The 27,229-nt window shown below is 38.5% G+C and overlaps 1 long non-coding RNA gene across 1 annotated transcript in view; it reads right to left on the bottom strand.

The window, feature by feature from the left end:
* Window positions 1-2,460: 2,460 nt before the first annotated feature.
* LOC138986459 (uncharacterized) overlaps window positions 2,461-27,229 on the bottom strand; it is a 43,926-nt gene continuing 19,157 nt past the window's right edge. Inside the window, exon 3 of the long non-coding RNA XR_011463309.1 lies at window positions 2,461-2,640. This is a non-coding gene — a long non-coding RNA (uncharacterized lncRNA). The remainder of the gene's footprint in view (window positions 2,641-27,229) is intronic.

Raw genomic sequence — 27,229 nt, 5'->3', positions numbered from 1 at the left:
AGAGGAAAACAATAGAATGGGAAAGACTAGAGATCTCTTCAAGAAAATTAGAGATACCAAGTGAACATTTCATGCAAACATGGGCTCGATAAAGGACAGAAATGGTATGGACCTAACAGAAGCAGAAGATATTAAGAAGAGGTGGCAAGAATACACAGAAGATCTGTACAAAAAAGATCTTCATGACCCAGATAATCACGATGGTGTGATCACTCACCTAGAGCCAGACATCCTGGAATGTGAAGTCAAGTGGGCCTTAGGAAGTATCACTATGAACAAAGCTAGTGGAGGTGATGGAATTCCAGTTGAGCTGTTTCAAATCCTGAAAGATGATGCTGTGAAAGTGCTGCACTCAATATGCCAGCAAATTTGGAAAGCCCAGCAGTGACCACAGGGCTGGAAAAGGTCAGTTTTCATTCCAATCCCGAAGAAAGGCAATGCCAAAGAATGCTCAAACTACCGCACAATTACATTCATCTCACATGCTAGTAAAGCAACACTCAAAATTCTCCAAGCCAGGCTTCAGCAATACATGAACCATGAACTTCCAGATGTTCAAGCTGGTTTTAGAAAAGGCAGAGGAACCAGAGATCAAATTGCCAACATCCACTGGATCATGGAAAAAGCAAAAGAGTTCCAGAAAAATATCTATTTCTGCTTTATTGACTATGCCAAAGCCTTAGACTGTGTGGATCACAATAAACTGTGGAAAATTCTGAAAGAGATGGGAATACCAGACCACCTGACCTGTCTTTTGAGAAACCTGTATGCAGGTCAGGAAGCAACAGTTAGAAGTAGACATGTGACAACAGACTGGTTCCAAATAGGAAAAGGAGTATGTCAAGGCTGTATATTGTCACCCTGTTTATTTAACTTATATGCAGAGTACACCATGAGAAACACTGGGCTGGAGGAAGCACAAGCTGGAATCAAGATTGCTGGCAGAAATATCAATAACCTCAGATATGCAGATGACACCATCCTTATGGCAGAGAGTGAAGAAGAACTAAAGAGCCTCTTGATGAAAGTGAAAGAAGGAGAGTGAAAAAGTTGGCTTAAAGCTCAACATTCAGAAAACTTAAGATCATGGCATCTGGTCCCATCACTTCATGGGAAATAGATGGGGAAACAGTGGAAACAGTGGCTGACTTTATTTTTCTAGGCTCCAAAATCACTGCAGATGGTGACTGCAGCCGTGAAATTAAAAGACGCTTACTCCTTGGAAGGAAAGTTATGACCAACCTAGACAGCATATTAAAAAGCAGAGACATTGCTTTGTCAACAAAGGTCCATCTAGTCAAGGCTATGGTTTTTCCAGTGGTCATGTATGGATGTGAGAGTTGGACTGTGAAGAAAGCTGAGCGCCGAAGAATTGATGCTTTTGAACTGTGGTGTTGGAGAAGACTCTTGAGAGTCCCTTGGACTGCATGGAGATCCAACCAGTCCATCCTAAAGGAGATCAGTCCTGGGTGTTCATTGGAAGGACTGATGCTGAGGCTTAAACTCCAATACTTTGGCCACCTGATGCGAAGAGCTGACTCACTGGAAAAGATCCTGATGCTGGGAAAGATTGAGGGCAGGAGGAGAAGGGGACGACAGAGGATGAGATGGTTGGATGGCATCACCGACTCAATGGACATTGGTTTGGGTGGACTCCGGGAGTTGGTGATGGACAGGGAGGCCTGGCGTTCTGCGGTTCATGGGTTTTGCAAAGAGCCGGACATGACTGAGCGACTGAACTGAACTGACACCCTTCCCCACTCCTACTCCCAAATTACTAAAATCTGAAGTCAGTGGAATACCTACACTTCAAAATGCTGAAAGAAACACTATGAATATACAGTTCCAACCTAGAATTCTATAACCAGTGAACATGTCTATAAAGAAGGAAAGTGAGAAAGACACTTTCAAACTAACAAAAACTGAAAAAAAGCTATCACTAGCAGAACTTCACTAAATGAAATAGAAACGATGTTTTGTCCAACAGAACTAACACCCCAATTTGTTAAAAGAAAAATTAAATAACATATCTAAGTAATCCACAGGTCAGAGAAAAAAAGAACAATAAAAATTAGAAAATATTTTAAGCTGAATGACGAATTTACTAAATATTAAACTTGTGGGATGGAACCAAAACTACTTACAATAAGAAATATATACATTAGAAAATAAGAATAGCTGAAAATTACAAAGCCAAGTATGTATCTCAAGACATTAAGGGCAAAATAAGCCTAAAGAAAGCACAGGGAAGGAAATATTAATCAGGCAGAAATGAAGTAGAAAAAAAGCATAAAATAGTGATGACAAAGACAAGTTGGTCATTTGAGTAGATTAATAAATGTGTAACCTTTGACCAAGACTGATGAATGAAACAGAAAGATGTAACTGCAGACATTAAAGATAATTTTTTAATTTCAATAACTTTATTCCAAAAGGTTTAAAATTTTGGACAAGTAGGAAAAATTCTCAAAAAATACAACTATCTAAATGGTCACATTGGCTTCCCAGGTGGCACTAGTGATAAAGAACCTGCCTGCCAATGCAGCAGATCAAAGAGATGAAGGTTCAATCCACAGGTCAGGAAGATCATGGCAACCCACTCCGGTATTCTTCCCTGGATAATCCCATGGACAGAGGAGCCTGGTGGAAAACAGGGATCACAAAGAGTAGGACACGACTGAAGTGACTTAGTATGCAAATGATCACAAGAAATATAAATCCTACCAGTGCAACTGAATCAATAATTAAAAACCTTCCCACAGTCAAAAATAAACTGCATGCCTGGATGGCTTAACCAGCAAGTTCTACCAAAATTAAGAAACCAATAACACTCAATACAAAGTTTTAAGGAAAAATTATACAAATCTTGCCATAGAACAAGAGCAAAGGACATTTTCCAAAGCTTGGAGTTTCGACTGAGCCAAACACAAAAAGACAACTAGAATTATAAGTGAAAACTATACACCAATCTCATTCATGATCTCAAGATGCAAAAATCTTAAAAGAAAACATTAGCACACCAAAACCATATCATTTTAAAAGAATAATATATCTTGATCAAAGTAAATCTGGAATCCCCACTAAGTTTTTTTTAAAATATAAGTAAGTCAATATAATTAACCACATTAATATATTAAAGGAGAAAAATCATATTTTCACCTCAATAGATGGAGAAAAACTGACATCTATTGATGATTTTTAAAATGAACTTAAATAGAAGGAAAATTCCTATTCTAAGAAAGATACATAACAAAAAGCCTATTATAAACATATTTAATGATAAACATCAAAAGCACTTCCTTTTAGAAAATGGAATGAGACAAGATGTCCATGATCATCTCTTCCACTCAATACTGCGCTAGAGATCTTAGAAAGTGAAAGTGAAAGTCACTCAGTCATGTGATTCTGCAACCCCATGGACTATAGAGTCCATGGCCCTTCTCCAGGGGATCCTCCCAACCCAGGGATAAAACCTAGGTCTCCCGCATTGCTGGCAGATTCTTTACCAGATGAGCTACCAAGGAAGCCCCAGTGGAAGCTACCTGGGAAGACTAGAGGTCTTGGCTATGGAAATAAGGCAAGAAAAAGGCTGAAAGATTAAAAAGAAAGAAAAAATGGTATTATTTACAGATAAAAAGATTGTATTCATAGAAAAGGAATCACTATTATTAAAATTTTGATGGGTTTTTAGCAAAATTGCTGAATATAACATCAATGCTCAAAAATAAAATTTTTATATATCAGCAATTGTTAGAAATTAAATTTTGGAAAACATGCCATTTTAATATCATCAAAATGTAGCAAGCACATGGGAATTATATGTGTAAGATCACTATGCATAAAATGACATTACTAATATGTTGAAGAAATAAAGCCAGGCACCAGAGTATGTACTATATTAATACATTTACATGAAGCTCCAAAATCAGCAAAACTACATAATTTAGGGACACAAATTTAGGTAGGAAAACTGAAGAGCAAAATAAGGAAGTGGTTTGCATCAAGTCAGGATACTTCTGGGAGAAAAGGAAGGGGAGAGAGCTTGAGGTCCTGGAACCATTTCATTTTCTTGGCCTTGCAGTGGTTAAATGGGTGCTCATTTACAATATTTCTTTCAGCTACTGCTGCTGCTAAGTCGTTTCAGTCATGTCCGACTCTGTGTGATCCCATAGACAGCAGTCCACCAGGCTCCTCAGTCTACAGGATTCTCCAGGCAAGAATACTGGAGTGGGTTGCCATTTCCTTCTCCATCTTCTTTCAGCTACATACTGTTAAAACCACATTTCTGTGTGTATATTTAATTTCATATGTGTGCATACATGCATAAAGGTTTTTAAAACCCTCAAAGCAGCAGCAAAAAAAGGAGGGGGGGGGTTGGGGAGGGTAGAAGTGAAATCCATATGGTAAGAGAAACTTTATGACATAAGGGTAACCAATTTGGAACAATCACTGAAGAAATTTAGTGAAATGTCATTATTTTTTATTTTCTTAAAAAAACAGAGTACTAGCAGAAAAACAGTCTCCCTTGTAAGATAGCTAGTTTTAGAGTCAGAAAGTTTTTCAACCAGGTCTGCCTACAATGCAGGAGACCTGGATTTGATCCCTGGGTTGGGAAGATTCCCTGGAGAAGGGAATGGCAACCCATTCCAGTATTCTGGCCTGGAGAATTCCATGGACAAAAGTGCCTGGCAAGCTACAGTCCATGGTCTCACAAAGAGTCAGATATGACTGAGTGACTAACAAACAAAATATTCCCTACTGCAAAATGAGAATTCCACTGAACTCATCAGGATTTGGAGAAGGCAATGGCATCCCACTCCAGTGTTCTTGCCTGGAGAATCCCAGGGATGGGGGAGCCTGGTGGGCTGTCGTCTCTGGAGTTGCACAGAGTCAGACACGACTGAAGCGACTTAGCAGCAGTAGCAGCAGCAGCAGGATTAGAGAGACTATATCTACAGTGTCTTATCACGTAATAGTAAGTCACTAAATGGAAATTGCTTTTGTAATTGTTGTTGCTATAACTAAAAGGTGTGTACCTTCCCATTTGTATTAATAAGTTTAATTCTTGAACTGACATGTAAACTTCTGAGCAAAGGCATTACCAGTGATTCAGTTAATAAAATTGACCACACAAGGAACTGCTTCACTTGAAATTATTAGATGACAAGTTTAACAGGACTCTAAATAAATTACATTTAACACATTCAATAAATGAAGACTTTTGCAGGTTACTCTAATAGTTCTTTTTCTGAAAAAGAATTCCAAGAACCCCTTTTCACGTACATGTTAAATGATTACAATATAACATTTATATAAAAATAATAGAGCCTTCACAGCCTGAAAACATTAAGGATATGTATGTCACCCATAAATGATGATCATTCACCCACATTAGTCCAAACATGTTCAAACACAACATGGCATTACTGTGACAGCATGAGCAGCTCCTGAGCTCTTTTGTCCTCACAGGTAACCTTGTTCCTGAACACTCATAGCAGTGCAACTAAGGCCATGGAAAATCCTTCAATGTTTGAGAAACAGTATGAGAAGGTGGAAAAGAATGTAGCTAAGAGACAAACAGACCACTTGCAAAGCTGGCTCTGCCACATTCTAATTAGGTATCCTCTCTTTAAACCTCAGTGCCCCGAGTTGTCCAAATAGAATAAAACCAATCTCATGGGATTATTTTATGAAACCCTTTAATGCAAAGAGTGGGACCATCATTCCGCTGAGTGAAGCTGCCTCTAAGTCAGATATCCCACCCCACCAGACCAAGCCTACTTTGTCACAAAGGTATTTCTGGCTAAGTGTCTCAAACAAGTTGGCCTTAATACAGTCATTAATCAGACATCCCCTGCAGTACCTGGATTTTGAATTCCAGAAACTCAGAGCTGAGGGTACTTTGAAACCACAATAATTTGCTGCATCTACCTAAACTTAAGGCAAATTGAAGTGGTCAAACAAGAGATGGCAAGAGGAATATCAACATTTTAGGAATCAGTGAACTAAAATGGACTGAATGGGTGAATTTAACTCAGATGACTATTATATCTACTACTGCAGGCAAGAATCCTTAGAAGAAAAAAAGGAAGTCAAGAACACCTTGAGTAACAGGCAAATTTGGCCTTGAATACAGAATGAAGCAGGCAAAGATCCAACAAGACAAGAGAAGACACTGGTCATAACAAACACCATCTTCCAACAACACAAGAGAAGATGGTCATCACTTCAGATGGTCAACACCAAAATCTGATTGATTATATTTTGCAGCCAAAGATGGAGAAGCTTCATACAGTCAGCAAAAAACAAAAGAGAAAAGGAAAGATATATCCATTTGAATGCAGAGTTCAAAAAGAATAGCAAGGAGAGATAAGAAAGACTTCTTCAGTGATCAACCCAAAGAAATAGAGGGAAACAATAGAATGGGAAAGACTAGAGATCTCTTCAAGAAAATTAGAGATGCCAAGGGAACATTTCATGCAAAAGATGGGCCTGATAAAGGACAGAAATGGTATGGACCTAACAAACAGAAGATATTAAGAAAGAGTGGCAAAGAATACACAGAGAACTGTGCAAAAAGATCTTCATGACCCAGATAATGATGATGATGTGATCACTGACCTGAGGCCAGACATTCTGGAGTGTGAGAAGTCAAGTGGGCCTTAGAAAGCATCACTACAACAAAGCTAGTGGAGGTGATGGAATTCCAGTTGAGCTATTTCAAATCTGAAAGATGATGCTGTCAAGTGCTGCCTCAATATGCCAGCAAATTTGGAAAACTCAGCAGTGGCCACAGGACTGGAAAAAGGTCAGTTTCATTCCAATCCCAAAGAAAGGCAATGCCAAAGAATGCTCAAACTACCACACAATTGCACTCATCTCACACTAGCACTAGTCAAGGCTATGGTTTTCCAGTGGTCATGTATGGATGTGAGGATTGGACTGTAGAGATGGTTGGATGGCATCATGACTCAATGGACATGGGTTTGGGTGGACTCAGGAGAATATTAAACGTAGGATGGAACCAAAACTACTTAGAATAAATATATACATTGAAAATAAAAAATAGCTGAAAATTACAAAGCCAAAATATGTATCTCAAGGCATTGAGGGCAAAATAAGCCTAAAAGCACAGGAGAAATATTATTTCAGGCCCAGGAAATAAGTAGAAAAAAAAGGCATAAAATAGTGATGACAAAGACAAGTTGGTCATTTGGTAGATTAATAGTATGTAACCTTTGATAAGACTGATGAATGAAACAGAAAGATGCTATTTCTGAACATTAAAAGATTAATTTTTTAATTTCAATAACTTTATTCAAAGGTTTGGAAATTTTTTGGACAAGTAAGAAAAATTCTCAAAAAAAACAACTATCTAAATGGTCACATTGAAGCTACAGGTGGCACTAACAGTGATAAGTCTGCCTGTAATTGCGGCAGATCAAAGAGATGAAAGGTTCAATCACGGTCAGGAAGATCATGGCAACCCACTCGGTATTCTTCCTGGATAATCCATGGACAGAGAGCCTGGTGGAAAACAGGATCACAAAGGTAGGACCGACTGAAGTGACTTCAGTATACAAATGATCACAGAGGCTATAAATCCTATAGTACAACTGAATCAATAATTAAAAACCTTCCCACAGTCAAAAAAAAAACTGCATGCCTGGATAGGCTTAGCCAGCAAGTTCTACCAAATTAAAAACCAATAACACTCAATACAAAGTTTTAAGGAAAAAATTATACAAATCTTGCCATAGAACAAGGCAAGGACATTTTCTCAAAACTGGAGTTTTAAACTGACCAAACACAAAGAACAACACTAAATTATAAGTGAAAACTATACCAATCTCATTACTTGATCTCAAGGCATAAAAATCTTAAAAACATTATTAGCACTACCAAGACCATATCATTTTAAAAGAATAATATATCTTGATCAAGAAGTAAATCTGGAACCCACTAAGTTTTTTTTAAAATACTAAATGCGTCAATATAATTAACACATTGTATATTAAGGAAAAATCATATTTTCCTCAATGATGGAAAACTGACATCTATTGATGATTTTTCAAATAGAACTTAAATAGAAGGAAAATTCTATTCAGAAAGATACACAACAAGCCTATTATAAACATGTTTAATGATAAACATCAGCTTACTTCCCTTTTTAGAAAATGGAATGAGACAAAATGTCCATGATCATCTCTTTCCCTCAATACTACTAAGTCTTGAAAGTGGTGAGAGTCCTCCAGTCATGTGATTCTGCAACCCCTTGGACTATACGGTCATGGCCCTTCTCAGGATCCTCCCAGCAGGGATAAAACCTGGGTCTCGCATTACTGGCAGATTCTTTACCAGATGAGCTACCAAAGGAAGCCCAGTCTAAGAAGCTACCTGGGAGAGACTAGAGTCTTAGCTATGAAATAAAAGGCAAGAAAAGGCTGCCAGAAAGATTAAAAAAAGAAAAGAAAAATAGGTATTGACTACAGATAAAAGGTTGTATTCTGAAAGAAAGGAATCACTATTATTAAAAATTTTTGATGGGTTTTTAGCAAAATTTACTGAATATAACATCAGTATAAAAATAAAATTTTTATATATCAACAATTATTAGAAATTAAATTTTGGAAAACATGCCTTTTTTAATATCATCAAAAATGTAGCAAGCACATAGAATTATATGTGTAAGATCACTATACATGATAACATTACTAATAATATTGAAGAAATAAAGCCAGGCACCAGTATTACTATATTAATACATTACATAGACTCCAAATCAACAAAAAACCCTACATAATTTGGGGACACAAATTTGGTAGGAAAATGAGAACCAAAATAAAGGAAGTGGTTTGCATCAGATCAGGATACTTCTGAGGAAAAGGAAGGGGAGAGAGCTACAGGGTCCTGGAACCATTTCATTTCTTGCTTTGAGTGAGTTCAAAATGGTGCTCATTTGTCTTTCTTTCAGCTACTGCTGCTATCGTCGTTCAGTCTGTGTCCGACTCTGTATTGATCCATGGACAACAGTCTGGGCTCCTCAGTCAAGGTTCTCAGGCAGAATACTGGAGTGGGTTGTATTTCCTTCTCCCATCTTCTTTCAGCTACATATATTAAAACCATTTCTGTGTGTATATTTAATTTCATATGTGTGCACTTTGTATAAAAGGTTTTAAAACCCTCAAAAGCAGCCCTTCTAAAAGGAGGTGGGATTGGGGAGGGTGATGAAATCCATATGGTAGAGAGAACTTTGACATAAGGTGTAATTTGGAACAATCACTGAAAGAAATTTAGTGAAATGTCATTATTTTTTATTTTCTTAAAAAACAGAGCTGCTTGAAAAACAGTCTCCTTATGGAATAAGCTGATTTTAAAATTAAGAAGGATTTTCAACCAGGTCTGCCTCACAATGCAGAGACCTGGATTTGATCCCTAGGTTAGGAAGATTCCCTGGAAGGCCAGCCCATTTCAGTATTCTGGCCGGGGAGAATTCCATGGACAAGTGCCTGGCAAGCTACAGTCACATGAATGCAAAGTGCGGATAGTGACTGGTGACTATAGGCTCAAAAATATTCCCTACACGAATAGAAATTCCACTGACTCATCAGGATTTGGAGAAACCCGGCCATCCTCCCAGTGTTCTTGCCTAGGAGAATCCCAGGATGGGGAGCCTGGTGGGCTATGCGTCTGGAGTTGCGCAAGTCGAACCGACTGAAAGCGACTTGCAGCAGTAACAGCAGCAGCAGGATTAGAACTATATCTACAGTGTCTTATCACGTAATAGTAAGTCACTAAATGGATTGCTTTTGTAGTGTGTGCTATAACTAAAGGTTGTGTACAGCATTTGTATTAATAAGTTTAATTCTTGAACTGACCTTATACTAAAGCTTCTGAGCAAGGCATTACCAGTGATTCAGTTGTAAAGTGACCACACAAGGAACTGCTTCATGAGGTATTAGATGACAAGTTTAACAGGACTCTAAATAAATTACATTTAACCGCGTTCAATAAATGAGAGACTTTTGCAGGTTACTCTGTAGTTCTTTCTGAATTCAAGAACCCTTTTCATGTGCATGTTAGTAGTTACAATATAACATTTATATAAAAATAATAGAGCCTTCTGGCCTGAAAACGTGAGATGTATATATCTTATAAATGATGATCATTCCACACATTGGTCCAAACATGTTCAAACACAGCTTGTAGCATTATGTGACCAGCATGAGCGCTCCTGAAACTCTTTTGTCCTCACGGTAACCTTGTTCCTGAACACCATAGCAGTGCAGCCTAAAACCAGCAATCCCTTCAATGTTTGAAAACAGTATGAGAAGGTGGAAAAGAGTGTAGCTAAGAGACAAACAGACCAACATACAAAAGTAGCTCTGCCACATTCTGAAAGTCGGTATCCTCTCTTTAACCTCGTGCCCGAGTTGTCAAAATAGAATAAAACCAATCTCATGGGATTATTTTGGAGTGTAATACCAAAAAGGTGGACCATCATTCCACTAGTGAAGCTGCCTCGATCAGTATCACCACCAGACCATTCTTTTTGTCTGCAAAGGTATTTCTGGCTAAGTGTCTCAAACAAGTTATTATGCAGTCATTAATCAGACATCACCTCATGATACCTGGATTTTTAATTCCAGAAACTCAGAGCCTGGAGGTACTGAAACCACAATAATTTTGCCATCTACCTAAACTTTGATTGTTTGTCATTTTACAGATCATTGTCAGTTAACAGATCTGGTTGGTATCTGGAATTTGTGTGAGGCCCTAGAACAGTAATTCTCGAGCACAACACATATTACAATCTCATGGGTAATGTGCTTTTGCCATTTTTACCCATGGCCCCATCTCAAATCCAACTGAATCAGAAATTTGAGGTAGGCTTTAGGCTCCTATATTTTAACCTAATCTCTCTAGATGATTCAATGTCAAACTAAGGATAGAACCAAGGACAGTAGTTGACTAGATGGCAAAATACATCAATTACTTTGCTATCCAAAAAATAACTTTAGTAATAATTATGTGGGCATTTTCTATGTATCCAAGCGAAACTCAGGAGATCAGATTGTATTTAAAAGAGAATTTCATAGTCAAGAGTTATCCGATTTATAAATTTAAGATAAAATTATGTTTTCTAAGAACAATATACTTCATATGAAGAGCATATTTTGTGTGTGCCAATGCTAAAGGATTTCTTGCCTTGAGAGCCAGCTGAACAGTATCGAGAGTAAAAAGATAGAGTCAGTAGGTGTCCAATATGCTACTGGAGAACCAATAGAGAAATAACTCCAGAAATAGTAAGAAGAGATGGGGCCAAAGCAGAAGTAACACCCAGTTGTGGATTTAATTGGTGATGGGGTAAAGTCGATAATGCAAAAGAGTAATATTGCATAGGAACATGCCAGAATATTCAAGTCTGTAGTCAGGCAAATTGAAAGTGGTCAAACAGGTATGGCAAGAGTGAACATCAACATTTTAGGAATCAGTAGAAGACTAAAATGGACTGAAATAGGTGGTCTGCTCAGATGACTATTACATCTACTACTATGGCGACTTAAGAGTCATAGAAGGAAATGGAATACCCATCATAGTCAACAAGGAATTAAGAGGCCAGTGCCAGATTCTAATCTCAAAGCTTGACAAGAATGATCTGTTTATTTCCAAGGCAAACCTTTCAATATCACGTGTCAAATCCCATGCCCTGATCATAATGTGAAGAAGTTGAGTTGAACTGTTGCTGAAGACCTACAAGACCTTCTGAACTAACACCCAAAAATGATGTCCTTTTCATTATAGGGGACTGGAATGCCAAAGTAGGAAGTCAGGAAACATCTGGAGTAACGAAGGCAATTTAGCCTTAGAGTACCAAAATGGCGGGGCAAAGGATATGGAGTTTGCCAAAGGGAGGACCGCTGTCATAGCAAACACCTTCTTTAACCTTTACAGAGAAGACTCTGCACACGCAGACATCACCAGATGGTCAGCACCTAAATCAGACTGATTGCATTTGCTACAGTCAAAGGGTGGAGAAGCTCTATACAGTCCAGCAGAAAACAGAAAGACCCAGGAGCTGACTGTGGTTCAGATCATAACTCCTTTCCCCAAATTCAGACTGAAATTAAAAAAGCGGGAAAAACCCACTAACCAAAACATTTCAGTTCATTTTAGTTCAGCCTGTTCGTCGTGTCCGACCTTTGAAACCCCCTTGAACTGAAGCCCGTCGGGTTTGCCTGCCCATCACCAACTCCCGGGGTTCACTCAAACTCACGTCCATCAAGGTTTGGGGATGCCATCCAGCCATCTCATCCCCTTGTCCCCTTCTCCTCCTGCCCCAATGGCCCCCGCATCAGTCTTTTTTTTAGTCCCAAATCATTTTAACCCCAGGTATGGGGTAAATTAAATCCCTTTAGGATTTTTACAGTGGAAGTGGGGCAAATGATTCAAGGGTTAGGTCTGATAAGTGCCTTTGAACTATGGAAAAAGGGGTTTATGGCTTGTTAAAGGAGGGCAATATCAAAACCATCCCCAAAAAAAAAGTAAAAAACCAAAAAAGGTTATCTGAGGAGGTTTTTACAAAAAAGCTGGGGGAAAAGCTGAAGACAAATGGAAAAAGGGAAAAATATATCTTTTTGAATGAGGGTTCTTAAAAAAAGCAAGGGGGAGATAAGAAAGACTTTTCATTTTATCCCCCAAAAAATGAGGGGAAAAAATAGAATGGGAAAGACAGAGATTCTTCAAAAAAATTTGAGATACCAAAGGGAAATTTCTAATGAAAAAGGGATAAAGGACAGAAATGGTATGGATTCCAAAAAGCAGGGAAAATATTGAAGGGTGGCAAGGGAAAACCGAAAATTGCCAAAAAAAATCTTCTTGGGGGCCGGGGGAAACACGATGGTGGATCACTTTTCCTGGAAAAAAGACTCCCGGGAAATTTTAAATCAAATGGGCCTTGGAAGCATCACCCCGAAAAAGTTTGGGGGGGTGATTGGAATTGGTTTGGGGTTTTCCCAAAACCTAAAAATGATGCTGTAAAAATGCCCACCAATATCAGAAATTTGGAAAAACCCCGCAATAAACCCCCTTTTGGCTGGAAAAAGGGGCCAAAACCAAAATTCCCTCCCCAAAAAGCAATGAAAAATGCTCAAAAATACCACAATTCATTTATCTCACATGGGAATGAAACCCCCAAAATTCCCCCAAGCCAGGCCAGCAAAATGAACCTGAACTTCCCGATGTTCAAGCTGGTTTTTGAAAAAGGGGGGAACCAGAGGCCCAAATTTTAACACCCTTTGGGTCCTTAAAAAAAAGGGTTCCAAAAAAAAATCTACTTCGCTTTATTACCCCCGCCAAAAACCCAAGACTTTTGGGTCACAAAAACTTGGAAAAATTTTTAAAGATGGGAAAACCCGACCCCTAATTCCTTTTAAAAAACCTGTATCAGGCGAAACAAAGAGAATTGGGCATGGAAAAAACAGGGTTTGGGTTTCCCAAAAAGGGAAAAGGGTAAAACCCCGTGTATATTGTCACCCCGTTTTATTTAATTTTGCAAGTAATTAAGAGAAAACCCGGGCTGGAGAAGACAAACTGGAAAAATTCTGGGGGGGAAAAATCAATAACCTCCCGTATGCAGATTTACACCACCCCTTTGGGAGAAAGTGAAAAAGCTAAAAAGCCTCTTTGAATGAAAAAAGGGGGATGAAAAATGGCTTAAAAAAACAAAAAAATTCCAAAAAAAACTTTGGAAACATGGATCGTCCCATACTTATGGGAAAAGATGGGGAAAAAAGGGGAAAAAGTGGGACTTTTTTTTTTGGGGGGTCCAAAAACACTGCAGATGGGGGACTTAAACCTGAAAATTTAAAAAATACTTCCCCTTTGGGAACTTGGACTGCATGGAGATCCAACTGTCCATCCTAAAGGAGATCAGTCCTGTTCATTGAAGGACTGATGCTGAGGCTTAAACTCAATACTTTTTGGCCACCTGATGCGAAGAGCTGACTCACTGGGAAAAGATCCTGATGCTGGGAAAGATTGAGGGTAGGAGGAGAAGGGACGACAGAGGATGAGAGATGGTTGGATGGCATCAACGACTCAATGGACATTGGTTGGGTGGACTCGGGAGTTGGTGATGGACAGGAGGCCTGGCGTTCTGCGGTTCATGGGTTTTGCAAAGAGCCGGACATGACTGAGCGACTGAACTGAACTGACACCCTTCCCACTCCTACTCCCAAATTACTAAAATCTGAAGTCAGTGGAATACCTACACTTCAAAATGCTGAAAGAAACACTATGAATATACAGTTCCAACCTAGAATTCTATAACCAGTGAACATGTCTATAAAGAAGGAAAGTGAGAAAGACACTTTCAAACTAACAAAAACTGAAAAAAAGCTATCACTAGCAGAACTTCACTAAATGAAATAGAAACGATGTTTTGTCCAACAGAACTAACACCCCAATTTGTTAAAAGAAAATTAAATAACATATCTAAGTAATCCACAGGTCAGAAAAAAAGAACAATAAAAATTAGAAAATATTTTAAGCTGAATGACGAATTTACTAAATATTAAACTTGTGGGATGGAACCAAAACTACTTAGAATAAGAAATATATACATTAGAAAATAAGAATAGCTGAAAATTACAAAGCCAAGTATGTATCTCAAGGCGTTAAGGGCAAAATAAGCCTAAAGAAAGCACAGGAAGAAATATTATTTCAGGCAGAAATGAAGTAGAAAAAAAAGCATAAAATAGTGATGACAAAGACAAGTTGGTCATTTGAGTAGATTAATAAATGTGTAACCTTTGACCAAGACTGATGAATGAAACAGAAAGATGTAACTGCAGACATTAAAGATAATTTTTTAATTTCAATAACTTTATTCCAAAAGGTTTAAAATTTTGGACAAGTAGGAAAAATTCTCAAAAAATACAACTATCTAAATGGTCACATTGGCTTCCCAGGTGGCACTAGTGATAAAGAACCTGCCTGCCAATGCAGCAGATCAAAGAGATGAAGGTTCAATCCACGGGTCAGGAAGATCATGGCAACTCATCGGTATTCTTCCTGGATAATCCCATGGACAGAGGAGCCTGGTGGAAAACAGGGATCACAAAGAGTAGGACACGACTGAAGTGACTTAGTATGCAAATGATCACAAGAAATATAAATCCTACCAGTGCAACTGAATCAATAATTAAAACCTTCCCACAGTCAAAATAAACTGCATGCCTGGATGGCTTAACCAGCAAGTTCTACCAAAATTAAGAAACCAATAACACTCAATACAAAGTTTTAGGAAAATTATACAAATCTTGCCATAGAACAAGAGCAAAGGACATTTTCCAAAGCTTGAGTTTCGACTGAGCCAAACACAAAAAAGACAACTAGAATTATAAGTGAAAACTATACACCAATCTCATTCATGATCTCAAGACGCAAAAATCTTAAAAGAAAAAACATTAGCACACCAAAACCATATCATTTTAAAAAGAATAATATATCTTGATCAAAGTAAATCTGGAATCCCACTAAGTTTTTTTTAAAATATAGTAAGTCAATATAATTAACTACATTAATATATTAAAGGAGAAAAATCATATTTTCACCTCAATAGATGGAGAAAAACTGACATCTATTGATGATTTTTAAAATGAACTTAAATAGAAGGAAAATTCCTATTCTAAGAAAGATACATAACAAAAGCCTATTATAAACATATTTAATGATAAACATCAAAAGCACTTCCTTTTAGAAAATGGAATGAGACAAGATGTCCATGATCATCTCTTCCACTCAATACTGCGCTAGAGATCTTAGAAAGTGAAAGTGAAAGTCACTCAGTCATGTGATTCTGCAACCCCATGGACTATAGAGTCCATGGCCCTTCTCCAGGGGATCCTCCCAACCCAGGGATAAAACCTAGGTCTCCCGCATTGCTGGCAGATTCTTTACCAGATGAGCTACCAAGGAAGCCCCAGTGGAAGCTACCTGGGAAGACTAGAGGTCTTGGCTATGGAAATAAGGCAAGAAAAAGGCTGAAAGATTAAAAAGAAAGAAAAAATGGTATTATTTACAGATAAAAAGATTGTATTCATAGAAAAGGAATCACTATTATTAAAATTTTGATGGGTTTTTAGCAAAATTGCTGAATATAACATCAATGCTCAAAAATAAAATTTTTATATATCAGCAATTGTTAGAAATTAAATTTTGGAAAACATGCCATTTTAATATCATCAAAATGTAGCAAGCACATGGGAATTATATGTGTAAGATCACTATGCATAAAATGACATTACTAATATGTTGAAGAAATAAAGCCAGGCACCAGAGTATGTACTATATTAATACATTTACATGAAGCTCCAAAATCAGCAAAACTACATAATTTAGGGACACAAATTTAGGTAGGAAAACTGAAGAGCAAAATAAGGAAGTGGTTTGCATCAAGTCAGGATACTTCTGGGAGAAAAGGAAGGGGAGAGAGCTTCTGAGGTCCTGGAACCATTTCATTTCTTGGCCTTGGCAGTGGTTAAATGGGTGCTCATTTACAATATTTCTTTCAGCTACTGCTGCTGCTAAGTCGTTTCAGTCGTGTCCGACTCTGTGTGATCCCATAGACAGCAGTCCACCAGGCTCCTCAGTCTACAGGATTCTCCAGGCAAGAATACTGGAGTGGGTTGCCATTTCCTTCTCCATCTTCTTTCAGCTACATACTGTTAAAACCACATTTCTGTGTGTATATTTAATTTCATATGTGTGCATACATGCATAAAAGGTTTTTAAAAACCCTCAAAGAAGCAGCTACAAAAAGGAGGTGGGGGGTTGGGGAGGGTAGAAGTGAAATCCATATGGTAAGAGAAACTTTATGACATAAGGGTAACCAATTTGGAACAATCACTGAAGAAATTTAGTGAAATGTCATTATTTTTTATTTTCTTAAAAAAACAGAGTACTAGCAGAAAAACAGTCTCCCTTGTAAGATAGCTAGTTTTAGAGTCAGAAAGTTTTTCAACCAGGTCTGCCTACAATGCAGGAGACCTGGATTTGATCCCTGGGTTGGGAAGATTCCCTGGAGAAGGGAATGGCAACCCATTCCAGTATTCTGGCCTGGAGAATTCCATGGACAAAAGTGCCTGGCAAGCTACAGTCCATGGTCTCACAAAGAGTCAGATATGACTGAGTGACTAACAAACAAAATATTCCCTACTGCAAAATGAGAATTCCACTGAACTCATCAGGATTTGGAGAAGGCAATGGCATCCCACTCCAGTGTTCTTGCCTGGAGAATCCCAGGGATGGGGGAGCCTGGTGGGCTGTCGTCTCTGGAGTTGCACAGAGTCAGACACGACTGAAGCGACTTAGCAGCAGTAGCAGCAGCAGCAGGATTAGAGAGACTATATCTACAGTGTCTTATCACGTAATAGTAAGTCACTAAATGGAAATTGCTTTTGTAATTGTTGTTGCTATAACTAAAAGGTGTGTACCTTCCCATTTGTATTAATAAGTTTAATTCTTGAACTGACATGTAAACTTCTGAGCAAAGGCATTACCAGTGATTCAGTTAATAAAAATTGACCACAAGGAACTGCTTCACTTGAAATTATTAGATGACAAGTTTAACAGGACTCTAAATAAATTACATTTAACACATTCAATAAATAAAGACTTTAGCAGGTTACTCTAATAGTTCTTTTTCTGAAAAGAATTCCAAGAACCCCTTTTTCACGTACATGTTAAATGATTACAATATAACATTTATATAAAAATAATAGAGCCTTCACAGCCTGAAAACATTAAGGATATGTATGTCACCCATAAATGATGATCATTCACCCACATTAGTCCAAACATGTTCAAACACAACATGGCATTACTGTGACAGCATGAGCAGCTCCTGAGCTCTTTTGTCCTCACAGGTAACCTTGTTCCTGAACACTCATAGCAGTGCAACTAAGGCCATGGAAAATCCCTTCAATGTTTGAGAAACAGTATGAGAAGGTGGAAAAAGAATGTAGCTAAGAGACAAACAGACCCGCTTGCAAAAGCTGGCTCTGCCACATTCTAATTAGGTATCCTCTCTTTAAACCTCAGTGCCCCGAGTTGTCCAAATAGAATAAAACCAATCTCATGGGATTATTTTATGGAAACCCTTTAATGCAAAAGAGTGGGACCATCATTCCGCTGAGTGAAGCTGCCTCTAAGTCAGATATCCCACCCCACCAGACCAAGCCTACTTTGTCACAAAGGTATTTCCTGGCTAAGTGTCTCAAACAAGTTGGCCAATACAGTCATTAATCAGACATCCCCTGCAGTACCTGGATTTGAATTCCAGAAACTCAGAGCTGGAGGGTACTTTGAAACCACAATAATTTGCTGCATCTACCTAAACTTACAGTTGTTTACATCATTTTACAGATCATTGTCAGTTAACAGATCTGGTTAATTGTCAAGGATTTGTCGAGGCCCTAGAACAGTAATTCTCAAGCCTGGCTGCATATTACAATCTCATGGGTAGTGTAACACACATAAACACACCCATGGCCCATCTCAAATCAACTGAATCAGAAATTTGAGGTGAAGCACAGGCTCCTATATTTTGTACAATCTTCTCTGGATGATTCCAATGTGAAGCTAAGGATGAGACAAGGACAGTAGTTGACTAGATGGCAAAGAAGCTGTCAGTACTTTGCTATCAAAAAAGTGGCTTTAATAATTATGTGGGCATTTTTCTATCTTATCCAAGCAAAAGGAAACTCAGGAGATCCAGATTGTATTTAAAGAATTTCATAGTCAAGAGAGTTATCCGATTTAACAGAATTTAAAAAGATAAAAAATTATGTTTTCTAGAACAATATACTTCATATGAAGAGCATATTTTGGTATTGCCATGCTAAAAATTTCTTGCCTTGAGAACCCCATGAACAGTATGAAAAGGCAAAAAGATAGGTCGGTAGGTGTCCAATATGCTACTGGAGAACAATAGAGAAATAACTCCAGAAATAATGAAGAGATGGAGCCAAAGCAAAAACAACACCCAGTTGTGGATTTAATTGGTGATGGAAGTAAAGTCCGATAATGCAAAGAGCAATACTGCATAGGAACCTGGAATGTTAAGTCTATGAATCAAGGCAAATTGAAAGTGGTCAAACAGGTATGGCAAGAGTGAACATCAACATTTTAGGAATCAGTGAACTAAAATGGACTAGAATGGGTGAATTTAACTCAGATGACTATTACATCTACTACTGTGGGCAAGAATCCCTTAGAAGAAATGGAATACCCATCATAGTCAACAAGAGTCCAAAATGCAGTACTTGGGTGCAATCTCCAAAACGACAGAATGATCTGTTTGTTTCCAAGGCAAACCTTTCAATATCACGGTAATCCAAATCTATGCCCTGATCACTAATGCTGAAGAAGTTGAAGTTGAACTGTTCTATGAAGACCTACAAGACCTTCTAGAACTAACACCCAAAAATGATGTCCTTTTCATTATAGGGGACTGGAATGCAAAAGTAGGAAGTCAGGAAACATCTGGAGTAACAGGCAAATTTGGCCTTGGAGTACAGAATGAAGCAGGGCAAAGGCTAATAGAGTTTTGCCAAGAGAACGCACTGGTCATAGCAAACACCTTCTTCCAACAACACAAGAGAAGACTCTACACATGGACATCACCAGATGGTCAACACCTAAATCAGACTGATTACATTCTTTGCAGTCAAAGATGGAGAAGCTCTATACAGTCAGCAAAAACAAGACCAGGAGCTGACTGTGGCTCAGATCATGAACTCCTTATTGCCAAATTCAGACTGAAATTGAAGAAAGCAGGGAAAACCACTAGACCACACAGTTCAGTTCAGTTTAGTTCAGTTGCTCAGTCGTGTCCGACTCTTTGCAACCCCATGAACTGAAGCACGTCAGGCCTGCCTGTCCATCACCAACTCCCGGAGTTCACTCAAACTCACGTCCATCAAGTTGGTGATGCCATCCAGCCATCTCATCCTCTGTCGTCCCCTTCTCCTCCTGCCCCCAATCCGTCCCAGCATCAGTCTTTTCCAATGAGTAAACTCATTGGACCACACAGGTATGACCTAAATTAAATCCCTTAGGATTATACAGTGGAAGTGACAAATAGATTCAAGGGATTAGGTCTGATACACAGAGTGCCTGTAGAACTATGGAAAGAGGTTCATGACATTGTAAAGGAGGCAATGATCAAGACCATCCCCAAGAAAAAGAAATACAAAAAGGCAAAATGGTTATCTGAGGAGGCCTTACAAATAGCTGAGAAAAGAAGAGAAGCTGGAGACAAATGAGAAAAGGAAAGATACATCCATTTGAATGCAGAGTTCTGAAGAATAGCAAGGAGAGATAAGAAAGACTTCTTCAGTGATCAACCCAAAGAAATAGAGGGAAACAATAGAATGGGAAAGACTAGAGATCTCTTCAAGAAAATTAGAGATGCCAAGGGAACATTTCATGCAAAGATGGGCTCGATAAAGGACAGAAATGGTATGGACCTAACAAACAGAAGATATTAAGAAGAGGTGGCAAGAATACACAGAAGAACTGTACAAAAAAGATCTTCATGACCCAGGTAATCACGATGATGTGATCACTCACCTAGAGCCAGACATCCTGGAATGTGAAGTCAAGTGGGCCTTAGGAAGCATCACTATGAACAAAGCTAGTGGAGGTGATGGAATTCCAGTTGAGCTACTTCAAATCCTAAAAGATGATGCTGTGAAAGTGCTGCACTCAATATGCCAGCAAATTCAGAAAACTCAGCAATAGCCACAGGACTGGAAAAGGTCGGCTTTCATTCCAGTCCCAAAGAAAGACAATGCCAAAGAATGCTCAAACTACCACACAATTGCACTCATCTCACACTAGCAAAGTAATGCTCAAAATCCTCCAAGCCAGGCTTCAACAGTACATGAACCGTGAACTTCCAGATGTTCAAGCTGGATTTAGAAAAGGCAGAAGAACCAGAGACCAAATTGCCAACATCCCTTGGATCATCCCAAAAGCAAGCGAGTTCCAGAAAAACATCTACTTCTGCTTTATTGCCTATGGCAAAGCCTTTGACTGTGTGGATCACAAAAAACTGTGGAAAATTCTTAGAGATGGGAATACCAGACCACCTGACCTGCCTCCTAAGAAACCTGTATGCAGGTCAAGCAGCAACAGTTAGAACTGGACATGGAAAAACAGACTGGTTCCAAATTGGGAAAGGAGTACATCAAGGCTGTATATTGTCATCCTGCTTATTTAATTTATATGCAGAGTACATCATGAGAAATGCTGGACTGGATGAAGCACAAGCTGGAATCAAGATTGCTGGGAGAAATATCAATAACCTCAGTATGCAGATGACACCACCCTTATGGCAGAAAGTGAAGAAAAACTAAAAAGCCTCTTGATGAAAGTGAAAAAGGAGAGTGAAAAAGCTGGCTTAAAACTCAACATTCAGAAAACTAAGATCATGGCATCCAGTCCCATCACTTCATGGCAAATAGATGGGGAAACAATGGAAACAGTAAGAGACTATTTTGGGGGGCTACCAAATCACTGCAGATGGTGACTATAGCCATGAATTTAGAAGATGCTTGCTCCTTGGAAGAAAAGTTATGACCAACCTAAACAGCTTATTGAAAAGCAGAAACATTACTTTGCCAACAAAGGTACATCTAGTCAAACCTATGGTTTTTCCAGTAGTCACATATGGATGTGAGAGTTGGACTTAAAGAGAGCTGAGTGCCGAAGAATTGATGCTTTTGAACTGTGGTGTTGGAGAAGACTCTTGAGAGTCCCTTGGATTGCAAGGAGATCAAACCAGTCAATTCTAAAGGAAATCAGTCCTGAATATTCATTGGAAGAACTGATGCTGTAGCTGAAGCTCCAATACTTTGGGCACCTGATTCGAAGAACTGACTTATTGGAAAAGACCCTGATGCTGGGAAAGATTGAAGGTGGGAGGAGAAGGGTATGACAGAGGATAAGATGATTGGATGGCATCACTGACTCGATGGACATGAGTTTGAGTAAGCTCTGGGAGTTGGTGATGGACAGGGAAGCCTGGCGTGCTGCAGTCCATGGGGTCACAAAGAGTTGGACATGACTGAGTGACCGAACTGAACTGATGCTAAAAAAAAAAAAAAAAAAAAAAAAGGAAAATGGAACAACATTTCTCTCAGGGCTTTGCACCTTCTCTTAATTTTATCTAAACCAAAGAGGGCATTCGGAGAAGGTAATGGCACCCCACTCCAGTACTCTTGCCTGGAAAATCCATGGATGGAGGAGCCTGGTAGGCTGCAATCCATGGGTTCGCGAAGAGTCGGACACGACTGAGCGACTTCACTTTCACTTCTTACTTTCATGCATTGGAGAAGGAAATGGCAACCCACTCCAGTACTCTTGCCTGGAGAATCCCAGGGACAGAGGAAGCCTAATGGGCTGCTGTCTATGGGGTCGCACAGAGTTGGACAGAACTGAAGCAACTTAGCAGTAGCAGCAAAGAGGGCATTAGAAAGTCACTCACAATGTGACATTTAAAGTTATTCCATTTCATAAGGAAAAGTATTCTTAATGAAAAGTGGGATCAGAAGCATGACTTTTCTCCTTATGTTTTCTCCATACTATGCAAAATATATTTCTACCGAAGTTCCAGGGATCCTGGCTTTATTTTCCAAATTTCTCCTACAGAAAATAAGTTGTTACTACAGTAATATTTACCCACTCTTGATAGAATTTTCCAGTTGCTTATTCTAGGGTTTTGAACATAGCAACCACACAAACTGCTGTTGCAAGCTACTCATGGCATTCGGATGCTTAGCAACATTCAGGAATGAATACATCTTTAAACTATGTGGACATGTAGCTGAAAACTATAGTTTCAAACATCTCTAAAGAGCTATTTATGCTGAATCTATCCCAGATCTGTCCATTCTTATGAGTACCACTTTTCTCTTTATCTTCATCCAGGTGGAATAGTGAAAATTACAGCAGAATAATCTGGTTGATAATTTTGCTCGTTATTACTGTATCTTGAAAATAATGACATGATGTCCAACATGTACAGCTAAGCAACTGATTATTTAGTGCATATGCATTTTTCTCTTCTGACATAGTCGTAAATAAGTGGTATAATCTTTATCTGGGATTTTGAGGGTATTTTGGTCTTTAGGTAAGACTTTAGCAGTTACTATTGAATCAAGGGATTACTGGTGGACTGCTGTGCTTTGTCACCATATTTTACCCAGTGGTAAATATTTTACCCAGTGGTAAATAAGTGGTAAATAAGTGGAAAGTAAGACAATGGATGTGATTCTTTGCATAAAGGTTCTGTTTGTTGATTATTGAATAAGTGATGGATTATCACCTACCTGAGGACAATTCATCAGACAGGCAGGGGTCCAGAAATGGAAAGAGCTTGTTAAGTGTATAATTGTAGTCTCTTCTCTCAAACTCAGTAACAAGGCTTACTAGAAATGAGAATTAGTTATATACTTGCATGCACACACAAATACATGGATAATACACATAAGTGTATATATGTACATTATTTTTTAAATATATCTATACATACAACCGTGAAGATCAAAATTTGAGAGACACTAAATTAACTAAAATGTAAATCAAGATTAAATCCTGGAAAAAGACCTCACGACTAATTTATTTTTTTAAAACATTTACTCTAAGTCCATTTACAGTGGGAGGAAAAGGGTTAAGAATCATAATAGGGGATTTTTTTCTAAACTGTAGCCACCAGAATATAGTCCCAGTCTAATGATTCATGATCTCTAAGGTATATGATGGGGCTTCTGACTCTGAGCAGGTTTTGCAATGAGTCACCCCATGGTTGATTCACTTCCCTCAATGACTAAGCCAGGCAGGAGTTCATCAGTGAAGGGCCCACAGCCCACCACAAGGCGGCACCCCAGGTAAAGAAGAGCCTAAGACTGGTAGGTTTTGGAGGGGAAAATGGTCATTGCACTACAGGAAGGAAGTAGCATGCACCCAAGAAATATATATAAAAATACACACCATTCACTTATTAACTACTGAATTGGTGTAGTACAGTCAGTATCCGATCATAGGGTCATCTTGAGTACTTTGAAAAGGATCGGTCGAAAGACTTAAAGTGGCAAAGTTCAGGACCCTAACACAAACATATAATCTGGAAGAAGGAAAATGAAACCTTATTAAATGTTAGACTGACTCCTTTCTTATTTTCTTTTAATCAAGATTCTTCAGATACCTTTCTCAAGAATTTCACACACATCCCAAAGGCTATCTTTCACTATTGCTACCAGAGGTTGACAAATTTCTTCCATAAATGGCCTGACAGTAAACAGTTGAAGCTCACAGGCCACCACACAGTGGTCTCTGTCATTCTGCTGCCACTGTATCTTGCAATCAGACATAGATGATTAAGTTAATAAATGGACTGCGTTCCAATAAAACTTTGATAAACACAGGTGCAGATTTGCCCTAAAACCAGGCAAACACATTAAACTGGTTGTGCATCTGAGTTTGTAAAGACTCAATGCTTTTAAACCTTACTTCCTTCAGTGTCCACACTCTACCCCCCATGACTTACGTCCTCAGACATAAATAAAATCTACACATAAGGAAATTCAAGAACAAGATTACTATCAAAGAACAGGAACAAGCAGCACAAACGATTATCACTTTGTCCCAAAGACTCAAAATGTTACATGTTAGATTACTTTTAATATTGTTTGAGTTTGAACTCGTAAAACTAAGACTTCTGAAATTCAAATAAGCCAAACAAACTGTTCTTGCCCAAACCGTTTGTAATCAAGATTAAACATTATAGATAAAATAATGTGTTTTTTCCCCATAGAAGTTGAAAAAGAAAAAACAATTCTAAAGAACTACTGTTCTAACTATGTCTATTTTAAATACAGTATATACCAATTTTTTCAACCTAATCGTTATTGATTTGTTCTTTAGGGTCAAATTGAAAGGAAAAGAATAATTCAAAAAACAGCATTTCTAAGGATCAGGTATAAGAGTGCTATTCAAATTTTAATATACATACGAATCCCCTGAGGATGTTGTTGAAATGCAGAATCTGACTCCATAAGTCTGAGATGGGAACCCAAGATGCTGCATTTCTAACAAGCCTGCAGATGATGGGGATGCTCAGGGCCCATGGACCACCCTTTAAGCAACTAAGAATACATAATCACCCGGGAAATGGTGATTCATGGCCTTGGGATTTCCTGTGTGCTTGCATGCTAAGTCGTGTCCGACTCTTTGCAACCCTGTGAACTGTAGCCCACCAGGTTCCTCTGTCCATGGGATTCTCCAGGCAAGAATACTGGAGTGGGTTGGCATTTCCTTCCGCATCTCTTATGTTTCTTGCATTGGCAGGCAGGTTCTTTACCACTAGGCCCACCTGGGAAGCCCCTTGGGAATTCCTGGAGGCCAGGAATTTAAGGAAAATAATCCACAAATTAGGCCAATCTTCCCTGATAGCTCAGTTGGGAAAGAATCCGCCTGCAATGCAGGAGACCCTGGTTAGATTCCTGGGTTGGGAAGATCTTCTGGAGAAGGGATAGGCTACCCACTCTAGTATTCTGGCCTGGAGAATTCCATGGACTATATATAGTCCATGGGGTCACAAAGAGTTGGACACGACTGAGCGACTTTCACTTTTCTTTAATGACTAAAAAATCCACAACATTATATATTTGAGTTAAAACCTCAAAAAGTTGAGTGCGATCCAAACAGGGGCCCTAAAACAGCACGTTCAGTACCTTGGCAAAACGACATCTTTGAAGCAAGCTAACCCTGGCTGACAGCCTATTACGTGTCAGGCAAAGTGCTGCATGCTTTCAATACATCATTTTTTTTAACCCTTCCATTTCACATTAAAGGCACCTGAAAACAAAGCCTCTGCTCAAGGTCAGTCTGGGTTCAAAACCCACCAACCTGTCTCTCCTACTTTTATTTATTTCTATTTTTATGTTCTACTTCTAGTCATCTCATCCCTTCCTGGTGGGAAGTAGGACCATTATTCCCTATGACTTCTCCCTTTCTATGACAGGATTGTTCATCCTGTGGGTCGTCATGGGGAGAAGTATATGTGCCACTTCACTGACTTTGGGTTTGGCTCCATGACATACTTTGCCCAACAGAAATGTGAGCATATATGACACCAGCCACCTCCAAGCAGGTTTTAACTGTGTTGTGTGATTTGGATTATGTTCCTGCTCTCGCCAAGAGAACAGCATGTCTTAGATGGTAACTGTTCTTAAAGGATCGTTTTTAATCAAAATTGGCAATCACCTATTGTGTATTAAAGATAATGACAAGTGATATAAAAAATACATGATGTAAAATAAGAAAGGTATAAGATGACCATGATGACAGCTGTGGGAAACTGCAACACACGTATGCACAGGAACAAAAGGACTGAAAGGAAATATACCAAAATATAATCAAGATGTTTTTCAGAAAGGAATTTGAAGAAGAAGAGATACATGTGTATGTGTAACTGAATCACTTTGCTGTACACCTAAAACTAACACAACATTGTTAATCGACTATGCTCCAATATAAAATTAAAGAGTTCTTAAAAGATTTTTTGGACTACAGGTTAATTTTTGTCCTCTATTTTCTATGTTGGCTACAGTGGCGTCATATTGCTTTGACAAAGTCCAAATTAATTTTCAACTTTCAAATTTTAAAGCAAGACTTTTTAAAAATATAACATTAGTATAAACCATGAGCATGCCTTGCAAAAGGGAAAATGTGACACTTCAGAATTCTTCTTTATATGTGCAATTACACCTCAGGGTCACTGGTTACTAGCAGTGTGACCTTCAGTAAGTTAATCACTCTGCCTGTTTCCTCATCCATAAAAGGACTTAATAATATCTACTTCTTGGGTTATTTAGCACATTCAATATGGTAATAGATATAAAGCACCTGACTCATATAAGCATTCAATAAAAGCATTCACTACAGCTAATATCACAGAAAGCTGATAGAATTATATCTGTTATAGAAAGGAATTTATCAGTGAAGCATTAACCAAAGATAACATTCAAGGCAATTTGAGACTTTCAGTAGTCCATGAACTTAGCTATAAGGACATTCTACATTACATACCACTTTTAAGGATGCTTTTGATTACCCTAGGTCCACCGAAATAATCTAGGATAACCTATTTTGAAGTTAG

This window comes from Bos mutus, chromosome X (genome assembly GCF_027580195.1).
Source record: "Bos mutus isolate GX-2022 chromosome X, NWIPB_WYAK_1.1, whole genome shotgun sequence".
Lineage (NCBI taxonomy): Eukaryota > Metazoa > Chordata > Mammalia > Artiodactyla > Bovidae > Bos > Bos mutus.
Note: the sequence above shows the minus strand (reverse complement) of the source record. Positions and strands in the feature narration are given on the sequence as shown.